The 19,788-nt window shown below is 35.8% G+C and overlaps 1 pseudogene; it reads right to left on the bottom strand.

Annotated features, from left to right (window-relative positions):
* Window positions 1-232: 232 nt before the first annotated feature.
* On the bottom strand, window positions 233-15,072 carry LOC119042741 (protein FAM162A-like; annotated as a pseudogene).
* Window positions 15,073-19,788: the final 4,716 nt, after the last annotated feature.

Raw genomic sequence — 19,788 nt, 5'->3', positions numbered from 1 at the left:
TGATACTGGGTTAAAAGTTACCATCTTTCTCCTAGTTTCTAATTACCCTATGTTCTTTTTTTTTTCTGCAAGAAAATTTATTTGTACCTCTAGAGCCAAATAGGGAAATGGTTTGTTTGTACAATCCATACTTTTGTGAAATGGATCCTCGTACCACATTCCTTTTAACATAGGCTTGTTGCTGAAACATTATTCCTGGATTTTCAAAATCCAGCCAACACCGATACCCGTGCTACTCTGTTTCGGTCCTCGTAGTTGCTTCCTCCCTCAGACGCTTTTTTATATAAATTTACTAAGTACATTTTTTTTACCCCCCCCCCCCCATCTCTGTTTTATCTCAACCTCCCTTACTTTCTTTTCTAAGTTCAGGCTCATTCAAGACCCGCGTCTTTTGGCAGCCTTCCTGCCCTCAAGGAGCACCCAGATGCACCCTGCCACTGTCAGGGCAGTCATTACATCGCTGATCTCTACCTGGATCTTGTTCTTTGCAGCATCGAGCCTCTCAAACGAGACAGTCTCTGGGATTTCACCCACCTTTTGAAACGACCTGACCATACCAGGATCTTCCTCTACCAATCTGTAGGTTTGTGTAATGGTACTTTGGGGGTGTAGGTGTGAGGTGGAGCTTTTGGACTTTCCTGTGGTTTGGTGCAAAATCTAATTATTCTCTTCTAGTCAGAGTTTCTGGTGAGCCTTAGAAATGGGGACGCACGCCTTTCACATAACCTAAAATGATTTCCCACTGCCAGGCGCAGGCTGTGGAGCCTCCCCAGGGCCGCCTTCTCGGGGAAACCTCACAGTACCTCCAGACAGGCCGTGGCGCGGGAGGACTCAGTGTCACCGAGGGCCACAAAAGGAAAGACGCAGTCTTGATCATCCTATGTTCTTTATTTTTGTTTGTTAAATTTGCCTTCTTTCTAGTCGTTAAGTACTTTCACTTGTCATTTATAACCTTTTTTTGCATTACTTTAATAGATTATAGTATGCATTACTTATTCAGTCTATTTTCAAATGGTATGCTACTTCATGCATAAAAACTTACACTATTCATTAATTTATCATCATGAAGACCATGTGCTATTATTTGCTTACATTTTACTTCAATGTGTGTTATAGACTTCACAATATATTATTTTTCTTTAAGTAGACAAGTCTTTTGAAAGGATTTAAATAATAAGAAAACATATTTTATATATGTTTAAATAATAAGAAAATGTATTTTTTATATACCTATGTAGTTATTATTACATGAGTCCTTCAGTCCTGGACACAGTTTTCTTCTGGGATAATGTTGCTTTTGCTTGAAGAACTTCCTTTTAAATTTATTATATATAATGCAGGTGAGCCAACAATAATTTCTTTATGTTTTTGATATATCTTCAAAGTCTTGATTTTGCTTTATTTTTGAAAGATATTTTACCTGGGTATAAAATTCTAGGTTGATTTTTTTTTATCTGGCAATACTTTAGAGATGCTGCTACTTTTGATGTGCATCAGAAGTTTTGAGAAGCCTTATTTTCGTCCTTCTGCATGTAATGTTTTCTCTCTTATGGCACTTAAAATTGTCTATGTATTACTGGTTTTAAGCAATGTTAATGTTGGTATCTTTTTTTTTTCAAATTTGTTATCTTTGCAGTTCATTCAATTTCTTGGGTTTTTTGTTTTAGGTATTTAAGTGAATTTGGAAATATTTCAGCCACTATTTCATCAAATATTTCTTCTTATCCCTTCTACCTTCCTTTCTCCCCTCCTTTGAAACTCCAATTTTATGTATGTTAGACTGTTTAAATAATCTTACACCTAACTATTTTTTGTTTTCATTTTTTAGTCTCTTTTTTTCTCTGAGTTTTTAAAATAGTTTCTTTTTCTATAGCTGTAAGTTCTTATCTTTTCTTCTGAGACGTCAAATTTCTATTAATCCAATCCAGTGTTTTTGTTTTTCACCAAAGCATTAAAGTTTCTGCCTAAGTTCTATTTAGGTTTTCCACATATCTTCCTTCTCTCTATTGAACATGTTCTACTTCCCTCCGAGCTTCTTGAACATATAAAATATTATTTTAATAACAGTTTTAACAGCCTTATTTTATTAATTGCATCAATTGTGTTATTTCTTAATTAATTTATTTTTCTTCTATTTAGACCTTGTGTTTTTCTGCTTCTTAGCATGCCTGGTAATGTTTTATTGTGTGGCAGACATTGCAAATTTTGCCTTTTCAGTTGTTGTATGTTATTCCTATGAATATGCTTCAGTTATGACCTAAGCTGCAGTTAAGTTACTTGGAAAAACTATGATCTTTTGGGTCTTGCTCTTAAACTTTATTAAGTAGGATCAGAGAAGTGTTTAGTCTAGAATTAATTTTGTCCTAATTGTTGGCAAAATGCTGTTAGTGTTCTATTTCATGAATTATGAGATTTTTTTTCCTCTTTTGTCTTTTTGGAAAAGGCTTTGTAAGCTTTGGACATTATTTCCTCTGATTTTTATGGTGGTCCCTTTCCCAGCTGCAAATACTTTTTTCACACATTGACACTGGTTAGTTCTCAGCTGAACTTAGGGCAGGACCCTGTAGAGATCTCTGACAATTCCTCTCCCTGCAGATCTTTTCTCTCTATTGTTTTCTCTGGAAACCCCTGCCTCCTTGGCCTCTCCAGTTTTCTTTCCTCCACTCCCAGAGCCCATTGGGCATAGCCTAGGTTTCCCCTTTCTGTGTCACAACCTGGAAACTCCCCAGACAGTAAGTCAGGGCAGATGCATTATTCATCTTGTTAATTAGTCAAGAATCGTTGTCTTTCATTACTGATGTTAAATATCTTAAATGCTTTTATTCATATATTCCATTCAATTTTTTAGATGTTTCCATAGAAGGGTAACTGATTTCTGTTACTCATTCTTGGCTGAAGTAACAGCCCATTTGAAAATATATCCTTCTTTTTATTTCCTCAATTTAACTTACTATTGCTCATTTTTTATCTCTTTTCTTTTTTTGATACTTTATGGGCAGTGGCTATGGGCTATGCTTTAATATATATAGACTATAATTACATCTTTCCATCACTTTAACAACTAACTTCATGAAAGTCATCTTCCATGTCTCTCCTGGGTTATTGTGATAGCTTTATAACTGTTCTTCCTGATCTGTCCCTTATCAATCTATAACCTATTCTCAATCCTGTAACCAGAATGATCCCTTTAATAGTTCTGGCAAAAAAATATCATTCTTTTGATTAAGAACCCTGCAATGTCTCCCCAGTTTACCCATACATAGGAAAGTTAATATCTTATTATGACCTAAGGCACTAGTAATCTTGATTCTGCTATCCCTTTAACATCATCTCTCACTGCTCACCCTGTGAATTGCTCCTTTTGGTTAACAGGTCTCTTTGATGGTCTTTGAGGCACCCAGAAACACTGTGCATTGAGTTCTTTGAATCTGCTTTTTTTTCTGCCCGGAAGGCTATTACCTTAAAAGTCTGAAAGGCTTGATTCCTTGTCAACTTCAGTATTTTCTCAAGTGTGTCATCTTACCTTTTTTAAAGTTGTGCCTTAACATCACTCACCACATCAACCCACACACTTTTAATACCCTTTTGTTCTTGATTTTTGTCCTTAGCCCTTATCACCATCTGACACAACTACTCTGGTCCAGTCTCTGGGATTCCTTGCTATTCCCTGAACATAACAGATACCTTCTGGCTTCCTTTTATATTCACTATTCCTTCTTCTTGAAAGAGTTTTCTAGCAAAAATATTTATGGTTCTTTTTTTGAAGCCTATCTTGAAATGTTGTTCTTTCCATGGGGTCTTCATTGATTATTGTATTTAAAATTGAACCTCTCCTTTTCCATTCTGGCTTTATAGATCCCTTTCCTCATTTGTTTTTCTTAAGAAGACATAGAAAATGCTGCATTATGCATTTAATATCTATGTATTTTATTTTCATGTCTCCTTCAAAAATGAAAGCTACATGTAGGCAGATACTTTCATCTCTTTTTTTCATTGTTTTATCTTTAGAAATGAGAAATATTTTTGGTAGGTCCTTATTAACTAGAGTGATTAAATTTCAAAAGCAATCATTTTGTAATTGACCAAGTTGGTAATCTAAAACAGAATATTCAGACTGATTTAAAATATTTTCCACATTATGTATAGATTTCAAAATACCCTAGTTGCATTTCTCCCTACAGAACTCTACTTTATGGAGATAGAAATATTCTTATATAATTAGGATATAAGAAGTAACTAGTATATCCAATCACTTGATAATATGAAGTCTATAGAATAAATCTGAGAGTTCCAGAGGTCTTACACCCACAACCATCTTAATTTGCATATAAGCCTCTGCACTCTGGCACCCAAACCCTGTCCCAAAGCAGGACAGAAGTTTCAATATAGTCAAGAAAAATGCTTTTTTATTAGTAGGCACCCTGATGGGGACAGGAACTAACATTGGTTTATTTTTCAACATACATAAAACCCATTATTAATCCTTATTACCTCTTTGTTAAGCGAGTTACTGTGATCACTTTACAGAGGAAGACACTGAGATTAAAAGAGTCATTGGCTCCCAGATAAAGAGCTGGGATTTGAACACAGCTTCATCTTCATCCTCAGCCCACCTCTTTCTACCTACACCGTGCAGCTTCACTAGCAACAGTGGGAGTGGCCTCTGAGTGTCTGCCAGTGAGGGAGGAGTGTTACCTGACGAATATTAAAAAAGACGAATAGGATCACAGGCCCTCCTGCATGCAACAATCAGTGTCGGGGACGCCATCTCTGGATAACACAGCACAGTCATTAATGTTCATAATGATAAAACTAAGTTATCAAAAAAAGATTAATTACATTCCATCCACTCTGTTTAAGAAGGCAGGGAAGTGTGAAATACATTTTAGAAAGATTTCCATCAAAAATGATTAAAATTTTCAGCTATCCTGAATGATTCATTCCCTGGGGTTTCCACACAGCCAAATATGCAAATGAAAAGGCACAAATATTGCCCATTTCCCACAAAACAAAACAAACTAGCAAACCACACACACACAAAAGGTGCAGAAAGGACTCACTCAGATTGAGAATTTGATATTCTTATAGTACATGTCAAGGTGTATAAACTAGTAGACATCCATTTTTTATGTCTTATACGTATTCTCATTGAGCAGGTAACAATCGAATGGTTTACTTGCCAGAAAAGTTTTAATTATTTTGATTGTTTCTTCTGTTGCACAGTCTTTTAGGATGGGGCAGATGCACTCACTCCCTAGATTCCTGAGCAAAGAATTGGAATGCTTGTGTTAGCTTTACCCACATCACCCTCAAAAGCTTCACTTATTTCAAATATATAAACAAGGTTGTTTTAAATATTGTTAAAGTAAAGCTGAATGCTACTTAGTGTTTATTTTGTTACATTAAAACGGGAAACAAACATACTCCTCATCTCAGTCTAGTACCTGAGCTATCCGGTGGAGAGTCAATAAACATTGTTTAAAGGAATTTTTGCTGCCAACCAGGAGAAGAATAATTAAATGAATTGTATTAAATTATGGTGCATCTAGATGATGGAATGATGTACATTTCAAATAATGACCTTAAGATGCTGACATATTTATTCACCCTGTTGCCTCGTCACCTAGAAAAATTTTGGGCATTTAATAAACATTAAATAAATATTGGTTGGAAGAATACATGAATAAATGAAACATAAAATTAATGAACAAGAAGTAAAATTCTGATTATTGATATAATATAACTAATACACACTATAACTTGGGGAAGAGGTATACACATATGACTGAGTCAAGAAATAGTCTGCAATGCTAAACAGTAAATTATTGCCAGTGGTTACGCTGATAAATGCAGGGGGATTTACAAGAGACTCTTACATTTTCCTTCATGTATTATTTAAATGTTCACAACACACACACACATATATAATACTTTTGTCCTGAAAATAATTTATGCTAAAGCTATCACAAAAATAATTTATTACATCGAACAGTCTGGAACTTAAGTGTTCATCACAGAAATAAAAAAATATTAGATGATATCAACTCCCTGCAACACATAGAACATTGAACAGAGTAAATGCTGATGAGACCAAAAACAAGCTCTCAGTATTGAAAAGCCTTAGCTGGGCAAAGAGTGAAGAAGTGTGTAAAATATTTTTTAAAAACGATCAAAAATATTTACAGAGTCGGAGTGGGTGGAAGTAACTGCTTCCTGGGTGGGAGCCTTGCTTTGGACCTGGGTAAAGGTGCTGGTTGCACAACATTATGAGTGTGCTACAATCCTTCTTTAAGGTGATTAATTTTATCTCGTGTGAATTTCACCTCAGAAAAAAGTATGTGTGTGTGTACCAGATGGAAATAAAATAAAGATGTGTAAAGGCCTGGAAAATCATCCAGACCAAATCTGGGGAGGCTCTTAACTAGAATTAATTTCCAAAAAGGGACAAGGATTGATTGGTTCTAATCACCGATGCCCAAACTTTATAAAAATAAATTCTAGTGTCTGTTCTTATTGAGGAATTTTTTGGTAATATTACCTTCTAGACAGGTAGCAGAGGAAAACCAATCAAATGCTGATATGAGAAAAGGTCAATCATTGTCAGTAATGGAGACCACAGGGTGCCTGTTTGGCAATGAGCTCCTCACTAGCAGAGACCACATGTACCTCATCTTTGTGTCCTCAGCACCTAGTACAGTGTCTGCCACAGTAAATGATAAATATTGATTAAATGATAGTTTAATGAAAGGAATAATGGTGGGATAAAATGGCCCCTGGGTCAAGTTTGATGTTGAGTAGTGGAGAACTGAACTCAGGAGCCCATATTTCTATCTCCAAATGGGGCAAACAGAAAGAGTTCTGTTTTGGATGTAACTAGTATTTTATCTTTGGACATTTAGATTATTTCCATTTTTCTTTCACACTATGTGTACAATGAAAATGCTTGCACGTGGTCCACAGGCTTACATCTATATCTTTAGGCTAGATTCTCAGATATGGAGATAGATATGTTTCAAACCTATGAATGTCTGCAATTACTTTATACCTATTTTCAAAGTGCTATACAGAAAGGTTGCACCAAGTTATGCTCCCAGCGATCATGTACTTGAGTTCCCCACTTAGTGCACACTGCCAGGCATGACTGTCAACAATAAAAAACAAAACAAAACTTTTCCACCAAATTTAATGGGCAACAATTTGAAATCTTTTTTTCTTGTTTTCCTTTGGTTACTAGTGAAGTTGAAGATGTTTGCAAATCCACAATGCTCATTTGTATTTCCTCTTTTAACGCGCAGGGTTTTAGTTGAAGGTTTCCTCACCTAAGGCACAATTGGTAGTACAACCATTGTTTGTTTTTGTAACTGTTCAGTCATTCACAGTAAGCTAGGGGGTTACCTATGTGCTGTAACATGTAAGTCATAATTGCAAGGATAGACTGTGAAGGTTGAAGTAGGCAGGCTTTTATTTCTATCCTTTCATACACGTCTCATTTAATTTTATGGTTGAATTAATTGGCACTACACCTCTTGTATATTATGCATTATCCTTTACTTATGTAAAGTAAAACCCCTTATACATTATTAAAGAGTAAGTGCAATAATATAAAATAGCCTACACATTTTAAAAATCTTGTCACTGAATTATGTAAATCCGTATCTATGTAAACAACCTTTAAAAGTAATTTAAAAAATAAACACTCTGCTTACTACAAAAAAAGTTTAATAGTCGAAATTTTTCCTAGTGATTTGGGGAAAAAAGTGCATTGGAAAGGCAAATATTTTAAAGAAGAGGATACAATCACCAAGTTATTTTAATATTTATTAAAATTTTTAAAATTTTGTGGCATTATGTGGTATTTACAGAGCTATAAAATGGTAACTTTTTTCTTAAGAAAAATAATATGACAATAAATATGAATGACTTTTTCAAGAGCATTGAAAGACATTGTGCAATAACAAATATACATTACCTATTAACTGTACCAAAATCCTGTTTTTAATAAACCAAAAATTTTCCATCTGAAAGAAATAGTTCCAGGTAACTTTATTTTTATATTAAAACAAAACTTCAAATTGACAATTTTTTCAATTTCTATGATAATCAAAATATCCTCCACAGATTACTTATACAATCATGTCTTTACTAATGTGACACCTATTTCCACTTAATAATATCTCTGTGGTGCCTTGAAACTACATCTCCAGTCTGTGTAGCTCCTAACAGGTTCTTGGTGATGCCTGGTTTATGAACATGAACCCATTCTACAAGGCACTGTCCAGTCATGAACTTCTAAATTCCACATAGTGTGTTTTCCCTCCAGCTTTTTTTATATAAAATAAACCATTTGTTAAAATAATTAATATAAATACATTACTACATTTTTAACATGTTCATAGTTTATTAAAGTAGGGCACAATCTTAGAGCAAGATTTAAATAAACACAGCTCTCTAGATGCTATACCTTTGGTGGTAAACTTTATCCTAGTATACTTTACTTAATCCTACTTTGTTTTACAAAACCAACTTCTTCCTTTTATTGTGATGCTTCAGATGGTGAAAATGTGGACTGTTATCAGTTTCCTGGCAGTATCACTAGTCTTAATAGCTTGAATCCTCTGCTATGAGATTGTGCCTTCCTCTACCATTGGTATTCATATCTCACTACCTAGTTTCTCTACTTGCTCGTACAAAGGAAAAATTGCTTTCTCTTCAATTATTTTCTTTCTCTGCTTTTCACTGTAAACTTACAAATGGCAAAAGAAATATCACAGCAACTTAAAAACCATTCCCACAAACCATGTTTTCCAACATTACTGTTTCTTTGCCATTAGTTTGTGTATCAAAATGTATAATCTGTGATTCAAAATGTGCAAAAATAAATGTTGCTCCTCATTTGTCATGACTAATGTTCAAGGCCTTCAAACCAGTGGGTATCAGGGAACACAAACTTGAAGTTGGTTTGCCAGACTTGTGCATTTAAACAAAGTCTTTTGAGTAAATATTCAGTTAATTCAAAGTCTAGCTTCTTCTTAGTGATACTGCTCTTCTTCCTTTCTTATTTCTCAAGATGGTGTCTAGATTCATGACAAAGCTTCTGTATCCTCCTTGTGAACAGGAAGGAGATCTGTGTGCTGTCCTTCATATCTTTTACCTTTGCTGATGAATGATATGACAAAGCTAACCTGATCTCCTTTATTCAGTCACAAGGCATCTGACGCTAGTACTATTTTAGGGAGTGGGGGTGAGTGGGCATGATGTCATTGCTGAAATTCATGTCTGGTGAGTTTCAAGGAAATATCCAGCTCAATCTTCACTGGCCTATCAGCTCCATTTCAGCTTTTACTGATTCTGCAGAATCTTTGGTGGACTTCCTCTCATGGGCTCCTAACCTCACCATGGTGGTCTCATTGAAAGTACATTCCTTCTCAATTCAACTAAAGTAGTCCCTTCTTATCCATGGTTTTACTTTCTGTGGCTTCAGCTACCCACAGTCAACCAAGGACTGAAAATATTAAAGGGATAATTCTAGGTATACCTACTTTGTATGTTTTAAATTGTGTGCTATCTTAGGTAGTGTGATAAAATCTCCTGCTGTCTCTCTCTGTCCTGCCCAGGGCATGAGTTGTGCTTTTGTCCAGTGTCCATGCAGTGTATCTCCCAACTGGGTACTCACTCACTTAGTAGCCATCTTGGTTTCCAGGTAGTTTATGAGAGAGAGAGAGAGACCACACTTACGTAATTTTTACTACAGCATCTTGTTATAATTACTCTATTTTACTATTACTTATTATTGTTAATTGCCAACTATACCTAACTTATAAATTAAACTTTACCATAAGTACATATGCATAGGACAAAAGATAGTTTGTATAGGGTTTGATCCCATCAGTGGTTTCCACTGAGGTCTAAGACCATCCACTGAGGGTCTTGGAATGGACCCCCTGCAGATAAGTGGGAACTACTGTACCCCTTGAGCTTCTTAGATTTTTAAAGTGACCTTCCAGATAACTTCAACACTATCACCCCCTCTCTGCCTCACTAAGCCATGAAGCTCTTTCCCCTTTATTGAGGTTACTAGATGTTGTCCTGAACCATCCATGAAGGTTCTTCTCAGGACTTCCCCCTCAGTGGGGCAGGGGGGAGTGGTAGGGGGAAGATGGAGACAACTTTACTTAACAACAATAAGAAATAAATAAATGAGAAAATCTAAGTCTAAAAAAAAATCCCCAAACTTCTAGGTCAGCAACTTCTAAACAACATCCTGGAAATCTTTCAGGGACATCATGTGGCTATCACCATGCTGACCTGAAGTATTTTCTCCAGATGTTCATACTTTTTCTGAGCTGTACCTGATACATCAAGAGATGAGAATTTTTTCAAGCCTTCATTTCCACCTTTTACATCTTCTTGATGGGACTGCCAGGACTTGGTACCTCCTGCCCTTGAATTCTCTCAAAGCCACTGTTAGGATTACACTTTTACTTTCTTTTGAATGAAATTGAGCTTTCCCTACATCAAATTATTTATTTTCCTCCCTATACTAGAGTGTATTTTTTAAACCGTTATGGTTTAACTTGTATATGGACCTAGCTCTTGGAATTTACAAGCCCTCTTTCTTCTGCCACAAATCCTGATTCACAAGACTTTTGTCTCACTACCAAAAAAAAAAAATCCCCACAAAAAACCTCCCTTAAACACGGATTCTTTTTCCTCTTTGTATCCTGCTTTGATCATCAAAATCCTGTTTTAAATAATGGATGCCTGTAGTTGAATACAGGGAGGGTCAATTAATTAATTTATTTCAAAAAGCCTTATTCTTGTTATAGTTGAAATTGATGATATTGATGAATTACTTTTATCTTCCAGTTGTTTTCAAATTCATTTATTAGAATAACCATTCTTTTTCTCCAGAACCTACTTTTAAAAAAAAGTGTTTTTTAAACAAAGATATACTATAGTTTATCTTCAGATATCCAATAGCTTCTACAAAGCACTGCCAATAAATATTTCAATAAAATTTTGGTTTTTTAACTTTCAATCTAATTCAATAAGCATCAGTTAATATTTTTAAACAGCCTGTAACTCTGCACTACATAGGGAGGAAGGTTTACAAAAAGAAAGAGACAAGATCAAAACTTTTAAAATAAAAAGAACCAGATGCACACATGAAATAATCAGAATGCAATGTAAGACTTGGAATCATTGTGTCAACTCGAGTGTGTACTGTTTGTGATAGAAACTTACAAGATATTTATTGGTCTTCATTATATGTCTATAGATTATCTGAAAAATAGCAATAATGTGACTAAAAGAGGGTACTTAAGAGGAAGAAAGATGGACTATAGCTTACATTTTGGGTAAAAACTGGAAATGTAGCAGGACAGAGAACATCTGAAGCCAGGCATGAAGAAAACAACATGGGGAAAAACTTGGGAAATAAAAATTGTGGGTTCAGAGGACAGATTTGTTATGTCAAACTTTAAATTGGCTGAACAACACAAGTCATTCTAGAAAAAAATTTTTTTTCAGATATTTGTTCTTGGCTTGCCTCCCTTGTTCTCCCACCCCCATAAATTCTCATAAAGCAAATGCTTTGTCATATTCTTCCTCTTCGTGGGATTGATTTTGGCTCATTCCACTGCTTCTGTTTGCATGGTCACAGCTGTCCATGAGAGTTTTTCTTCTCCCACATGGTCTGACTAAGTGAGGTTCATGGCAAATTATGGGCAGCCAGGGTCAGGTCTGGTAGAACTTGCAAGCTTTTGACTTTGGAGTAAAGCCAGTTTTCCTACTACCAAGGCTTATAAGAGTTTGTTTTTCTTCTAGTGTTGCAGCTAAATTTCCATTACAATAATAATTATTCAAAAAATTAAAAAATAAGATGCTACCCTTTCATTTTTTGCTGTCAAAAATAAATTGGGAAACTGAGAAGATAAACACTGCTAAAACTCTCACCTCACCCAACTCTGCTGAAACCTGCCCCACCATGGTCCCAGTGACCTAAAGAAACTCATCTCAAAGATTTTTGCTTCAATTTAATTACCCCTGACCTACCTGCCACCTTGACACTTCAACCAAGCCCTCTTCAAATATTTTTTCCTTGGTTTCTAGAATGGAGCACTCTTCTGATTTGCCTTCTGCCTCTCCAGACTATTCATTCTCTGCTTCCTCTTGCTCCCCAAATACAGATATTTTCTAACATTCTGTCATTATCTCTATTTTTTCACTGAAATCTCTCTTTAGGTAATCTTATTTACCTTTAATATAAGGTAAATAAGACAACCCATAAATAACTGACTTCACTCCACTACAATCCAGCATTTCCACTGTTTACTGAACATTCCCATTTAGATACTCCCACTAATCATTTCTAATCATTGTACCCAAAGTTGAAGTTCCCAGCTTCCATCTCAGATTTCCTCCTGTTCACTCTCTGTATCCATCATTGGCAGGGATGTGCTGGAGCGACATTTGCTGGCACTAATTTATGAGGGCCCATGTGTACAGCTATTCACAGCTCTGAGGTGGGGCATTTACACCACAGATAATGACAAACGCTACCTAATCAGAGCACTGTTTTCTTCTTTCTTTTTTTCTTTCTTACTTTCTAAAAGTTGATTACTAAATATTTTCTAGCACCCCACTGATTATTGTCATACTAGTCTCTGAGTCACCTGAATTCGAAACTTGAGAGTAATTATGGACTATTTTCTTTCCCCCACCACCTAAATCCATTCAACTGTCAAGTCCTAGAATGTTGAGATCACTCCAGACCTTATCATTTCCTTTGTTCCTGGACAATGTTTTGCTAGACTTTTTCTTATCTCTAACTAACTCTTCAAATGCTGCTAAATTAAACTTCCTAAAGACCAGTTTTGATCATAGTCAAAAGTTTTCAGTGATTTTCTTTGCTTAACAAAGTAAAGAGTCATTAATTTTCAACCAAGATCAGCCATAATCTGGCCAATGCCACAGTGCCACTACCGACTCCCCCTCAGTCTTCCCATTAAGTACTTCAGGATCCTGATCTTCTAGTTTCAGCTTGGTTTATAAGTACTTAGGAAAACCTGGAGGATGAATTGTCTATCTGACAAATTGCAGGGTGGGGGTGTTTTTTAACTCTGTGTCTATTTTTTCTCCTGGATTCCCCTTTGCTCTTTCCACACACTTCGAGCTTGTGTCAAGGTTTAGTGCAATACCTGCTTCTCCAGTCAAAATAAGCTTTTCTCATCTTCTGAGGGATGACTCTCAGAGCATTCTAATTTTATAGCCATAACATCATTATCATTCTCTGCCATTTTATTAAAATTTCTGGTGAATATATTCAATACTATCTTCTATTGTTAAAAGTGGGCAGGGCCATGATGAGTTTTTGTTGAATCTAATGAGCACACAACCAAAATGTGTTGAGTAATTTCATATGAGAACACCTAGGATTTATATAACATATCTCTCCAAAATGATATAGTTTCTTCTCATTTTTCATAACATGTTATAATGCAAGAATAAATTAGAATTTTGTCCCAATTATAATAGTACTCTTTGGGAAATCGAGGGAAACTAATACAATGAGGTATATGTCTGAAACTTCAGAGGCCTTACCTCTTGAACATTATTTCCCACCAGGGACACCTTTGCTTTTGACACACTAGCAGAGCGTATATGATAAGGTGATAGTTTGGTTCATGCCCATCTTCTCTGGATGTGAAAGGAAGAATAATAAGGGATATTGCACTGGACTCCAAGGTCTCTGAGGTTAGAAACCAAGTCTATTTTATTCTTCGGAACAATGCCAGCACCCAGTTGGACTCTGTGGTATTCTGTTAATGACTCACACTGCCTGTGTTTTTTCAACACCACAGGTAAAAGAATGAATGCTGTTCCTAGTATTATTTGCAAAAGTCTGTTTTCTAAAGTTTTTTCTTCCCAGCTACAAAGTCACTGTGTTGTAGATTAAGGGCTTTTCCTCAAGCGTTTTATTGGTTTATTTATTTAGAGAGTTTGACCATAGCTTGGGAAGATACCATCAGTAACTAGTAACAGAGAAAGAGTAACTGGGCGCTGTTTTAAAATTTACTGATGACTTCTTACAGTAGTAATACTTTAACATGGGCAGTGTGAGTAACGTCTCTAAATATTTTTCCACTCTTATTTATATGTTATAGGATGGCTGGCATCCTTAAGCACATAGGCCATAGTTAATGATCACTGAGCATTATGCAATTTTTTCGCTTATTTTTAGTTGTTTTGTTTGTTTATTTCTCAACTTTAGACTGAGTGGTTTCCCCCTTTTTCTACTTCTGATCTGAAATGGCTCCACTAGCAAAAGCTAAATATGTCTTCAAAATATATCTACACAGTCTGGTTGACAATACCAATCAGTAAACCATATGAGTAGATATGGCAATTTAAAGAATATCACCATAACCCAAAATCCAAAATGAGAAAAAGACATTACTGAATCCCATGAAGGTAATACATAACATGCCAGGCTTAAACAGAATTGGTGAACGAGCTATTAATTATAGATAGATAGATAAATAGGTAGCTAGAATTTTGCTCCCCTATATCCTTCTCTCAATACAGTGTATGTTTTTTATAATATTAATATTTTATCTGCAGTTGGATACTTTAATTTTTGTTATATTCCTCATAGCAATATTTATGATGAAATCTCTGGTTTGCTAAACATATCTGTCATGGAAGGTTTTAACGTTTTTCATGCTTCTTGTGCAGCAAACAGTTATTGGATTTGGGCTTACAGAATCCTGTTTCAAATTGTAGATTTCATAAATAATTTTTGGTAGTTAGTGTTAAAATGAAATAGTAAGGTCCCTTAACTTATCATCAGAACCTTTTCAAAATATCATGATTCAGAAATACAAATATAAAAAGAAAAGACATTATTTTAGCCTAGTCCCTTCCATTTCTGTCTTTGTGTAATTTTCTCAGATTAGTGTCCTTGATAGACTGCTGTTTAAACCAGTCAATGCAAACTAGCCTTGTAATTTCCTTTGTAAGAGAAGTCTGCTCTCACTCACCCAATCTGTGGTTAAGTGTTATTCGGGCCATTGCTCCGTGCTTCTATTAAGGACAGAAGAGTCAGAAGACTGGTAAATATAATCCACTATCATCTACTGCAGATATAGGTTTTAAATTATGCTTTTTTTCTATATTAGTTTTACATAAATTTTAAAACACTGGCTAACATCTTTGAAAGAGCCTCACTCTACATTTATTATAGAGTAAGTCTCACTCTACATTTATTTTAATAAATGTCTATGAAAAATAATTACAACTTTTAATACATATTATGGTAAGTAATGTATTTTTAAGTAATGTATAAATTTATCTCTAAGGTCAATGACCAAATACTAGGAGAAACAGGTGCAACTTTATAAATAATATGAATTATATTTTAATTGTAAGGAATATGAGTTGTAAACTTTATTAAATAAGTCCTCTGACCTCCTTAATGATGATAATATTAATGGCCAATAAAGGAAGATACCACTTATTAAGAATTACCCATCTGCCAAATTTTTAACATAAACTAACATTAGCCCACATAACAACTCTGAATGTATATTGTCCTTTTTTGCAGGTGAGGAAATCAAAGCTGAGAAAGGTTGTATAACTCACTCAGTGCTTCACGCTGAAAAGTTAGAGTTGGAATATAGACCTTGTCTCTCTGGTTTCAGGGCCCATCATCTCTGGATGTTTTGCTCCCCACCCCCAAACTCCTTAAAGCTAGCACTAACAATCTGAAAAATGTAAACTTCCTTAATGGAATTTATATGCTCATTAATTGAGTTTATTGATTCATAACATTTTTCTATAAGCAGTTTTTTCTTACAGATATTTATAAATAGAACCTCAAATACTGATTTTTATGGATTTTATTTTATTCTTGGACATTGCATCAATGTGTGCCTTAAACTCTGACCTACCACTCAACTCTCACAGTCAGCACTGATGACCTCCGTCTCAGTGGGCCAGCTGTGTATACCTTTACCTGTCTATGCTTAGAGCAACCAATACAGCTGCTAGCTCCTCTTGCAAAGCAGGAAGTTTGTCTCATTCATTTCTTATCTTCAGCATCTCTCTCCATGCCTGGCATTAAGTGAATGGATGTTTTATATTTAATTGTTTCACTATACAGACCTCAAGCTCCTTGAATGTTATGATCACACCTAGAGTTTCTAATGGGTCTGCCTCGGGGCCTAGAGGGACAAGTCAGAACCACACCCATATGGTAAAATGTGAGGAAGGGATAGGTTAATCATCCAATAAAATTGATCAACTTTGTAAGCAGAAAGAGGAAAAGCAGAATAGCACTCCCTAAAAAAGGAAGGACAGCAAACTCACAGTTATTAACAACCACATCTAAAAAAAAGCAAGCTAAAAGGACAGCTAGATCAGGAGCAGAACCATAGAAATGAAGATCTCATGGAGGGTTAGCAACAGGGGAGTGGGAGGAGAAGGGGGGAGAAGGTACAGAAAATAAGTAACATAGACCGTAGGTAGAAAATAGATAGGGGGAGGGCAAAAATAGTATGGGAAATATAGAATCCAAAGAACTTGAGACACATGGTCATAAACTAAAAGGGGGGAATGGTAGGGGTGAGTGGGTACAGGGTGGAGGGGAATGAAGGGGGGGGATAGAGCAACTGTAATGGCATAATCAATAAAATAAAAATTAAAAAAAAGAACAATAAGAAAGCAAAAAGTCTTGCCACCAGCTGGTTCTTTATGGAATTATTTGGATAATAACAACCTTAATACCAATAATAATAATAATAGCCACCATTCAATGTCCAGTTATATCTCAAAAACTGTGCCAAATTCTTTATACATAAATAGTATCTCATTTAATTATTTAAAATATGAAAAATACTTTTCTATTTTAAAGGTGAAGAACTTGAAATTCAGAAAGTCACTGGCATAAGATACAAAGCTACAATTTGACTATAGACTTGTTTTCCTTTATTTCACAGGCTTTGCCATAATAATAAATCTGAAATTTATCCAGTAAACTAAGAGTTTCCTGCATCTTATAAAATACTGCCATTCTTTTACATAATTTATGTAACTACAGATTTACAGCAGTTTTTATGAATTATTTACATACTTAAAAGTATATTCTGCACTGTTATTTCCATGGAATTATTAAGTATACACGCAAGAAATGGAAACCAAATAAGGCAAGCATTGGCCATATAATTATTGTTTGATTCATTTTATGGAGGAGTAGATATGTCTGCATGTGTGATGTTACACACAATCTTACAAGAATTTAATTCTTGAGATTAAGGGTTATTTTCCATTTTTCTCTTGGGCTAACTAAGGAAGAAAGTCCCCAAAATGCGTCACTTATAAGGTAGCTTGTGCACCATGCAATGAAAGACAAATTGAGAAATATTTGAAATGTTTTTATACCAGCATCAATTTTAAGTGATATCTATTAAAACTGCTTATAACTTTGTTATGCTATTATCCAAATAAAAGATGGGTATAGAAAAAATAATAAAATACTAAGTAAGTTTCTTGTTCTTTACCTGAGTTGACCCTGGAAGATATCTTCTTTCTGGTTCTACTTATTACAACCTCCCAATTTAGTTTGTGTTTACTTAATTATTTGTCTCTTTCAGAAAGAAAATTACCAGTAAAATGACTAATTTTTTAAAAAGAAACTAAATATATTTCAGAGGTTCTGCCAATGTGTAACGTCTTCTAACACTCGCCAGAAATAGCAGTGGACTAATTTTGAAATAACTGTTTTCTCTGCAGAATTCTCAACGTTATTCTCATTTACCCTCCTTTCTTGAATCCCCCACCTCCAAACACCCACCCCGGAAAAAAGAAAAACAGATTACAGTAAATTTTGGCAAGGGATTCTATTTGCATCATTTTCTTAGAAGTCACGTGCTTTGGATTTCCTCTTGTTTATGATATATTAAAATGCCTTCCAGATGTTTTTAATTATAAATTTTTTTCAAGAAAGCAGAGTAATCCATAATAAAATTTCCTCTTTATTTTTAATGACCAATAAATTAGTATATTCCAGCTTATCAAACTGCCCCATAATTCTGAGGACGACCCCTTTAAGAAAGGTCAGGCATTGAGTTAGCTAGATTTGGGCAGAGGCAGCGTTTTACCAAGAACACTTTTAGCTCCTGTTTCCAATTGAGGCTGCTCCCTGCCTGGGGCCTAGCCCAATGCAAAAGCCCATTGGCTGCAGTTGCTTAAACGTCCCACACAAATATAAACACCTCCACAGTGTGGGGAAGATGAAAGGAACAGCTTATTGATATTGTATATGCTAACGTTTGGATGTGGGACAGGAAAGACAGCATTTAACTGCTGGTATGCAATGTTGAAACTGGGCTGCATTGAAGAGGTTTTCATTTACTGAAGTTGGATGTGTGCCCAGACTGCCATAGTAGAATTTAGGGGAAAACACAGAAAAGAGGAGAACCATGGAATGGTTGTGGGGAACATCCATGTGGGGCAGACGAATAAATACGTATGAAGACCATGTTTTCAGAAATGGAAGGACTAGCCACTGGGGAAAAGTCATGAGTCTCCCAAATCCCAACAAGGCCCTCTCCATGTTATACTTGAAGGGAACTGCCTGTTCCCCCTAATTTTGATTCAGAGTAAGAACAAGGCTATCACTTGGCTGAAACAGAAAGAGAAAGAGGAGCAGGGTAGGGCAGGAAGAAACGTTAGCTTGCTTCCCTGTTGTTATTTTAAGCCTAGCAAGGGGAATAAATGTTTTTCTTATACTAATGTTACTAAAAGAAAAAGAGCTTTGTGGATTACAGACATGGTGGCTTTTTAAAATGTATCTGCTGAACATCTGTCATGTGGGACAGAAGAAACTTTTAGGAAATAGAGATTTTGTGACTCACAATGTGAATTTAAATTTAAACAGGGTGTTCATGGCTTCATTTAATGAAGCGTTTTCTGAGAATTTACTCTCCCATCACTCTACCCCACCTCATCTCTTTGTAACTTTGAGCACATTTGACAAACATGAGTAAGTGTGCTGATGATGGCTTTGGAGAGAGAGTTTATCCTACTAGGTGTCTGCAAGGAAGTGGTGTTTGTGGAAACTTTAAATAAGGAGACAGTGTGATGTTCAAACTAGTTACTCAATCTGCATTTATTGAGTACCCATGGTAGACAGAGAAGAAAAAGAATCCTGTAGAAGGGAGGAATTGGAAGATGTTTCACTGGATGAGAGTGGAAGTGGCAACAGAGGAAAACTATGGGGGCACCAACAAGGTTGAGACCTGCTGCTCTAGAGACATCTGGGTTAGGACACTGGAGTTCACAAGAAAAAACATGAGGGTTCAACAGGCTTGAGGAAAGAAGGAAAAGACCACAGCAGCAAGAATGCCTTTGGTTGTTCTAGCGGCAAAATACACCTGCTGATGTGGCTTCAGCCAAGGTGCTCTCTTCTAGATGTTGGAAGCCCACTGTAATCATTCAAGCTTTCATTTGAGAAGAACTCAAGTGAGGAAAGAAAGGAAACTCCCAGCCTGACCTCCTACCAAATCAGAGCTGCAGTCCATGGAGAAGTAATTGTCCCTGCCAGCTCACTCTCATATGCAAACAGTATTGCCCAGGTTCCCTGGGACCAGTCCTTGCTCTAAAGAAGATCATTGTCTTGCATTTCGGATGGCATCAGCTCAGAAACAAGCTGACTGCAGCCCCAGACCACCCCTTTGTTCTCTCCTCCGTTCCTTCCAGCCATGTTCTTTCCACTCTAGGCACATTAGC

Source organism: Artibeus jamaicensis, unplaced genomic scaffold (genome assembly GCF_021234435.1).
Source record: "Artibeus jamaicensis isolate MK-2021 breed Jamaican fruit bat unplaced genomic scaffold, CSHL_Jam_final scaffold_1019, whole genome shotgun sequence".
Lineage (NCBI taxonomy): Eukaryota > Metazoa > Chordata > Mammalia > Chiroptera > Phyllostomidae > Artibeus > Artibeus jamaicensis.
The sequence above is the reverse complement of the archived record's forward strand: the minus strand, read 5'-3'. Positions and strand labels throughout refer to the sequence as shown.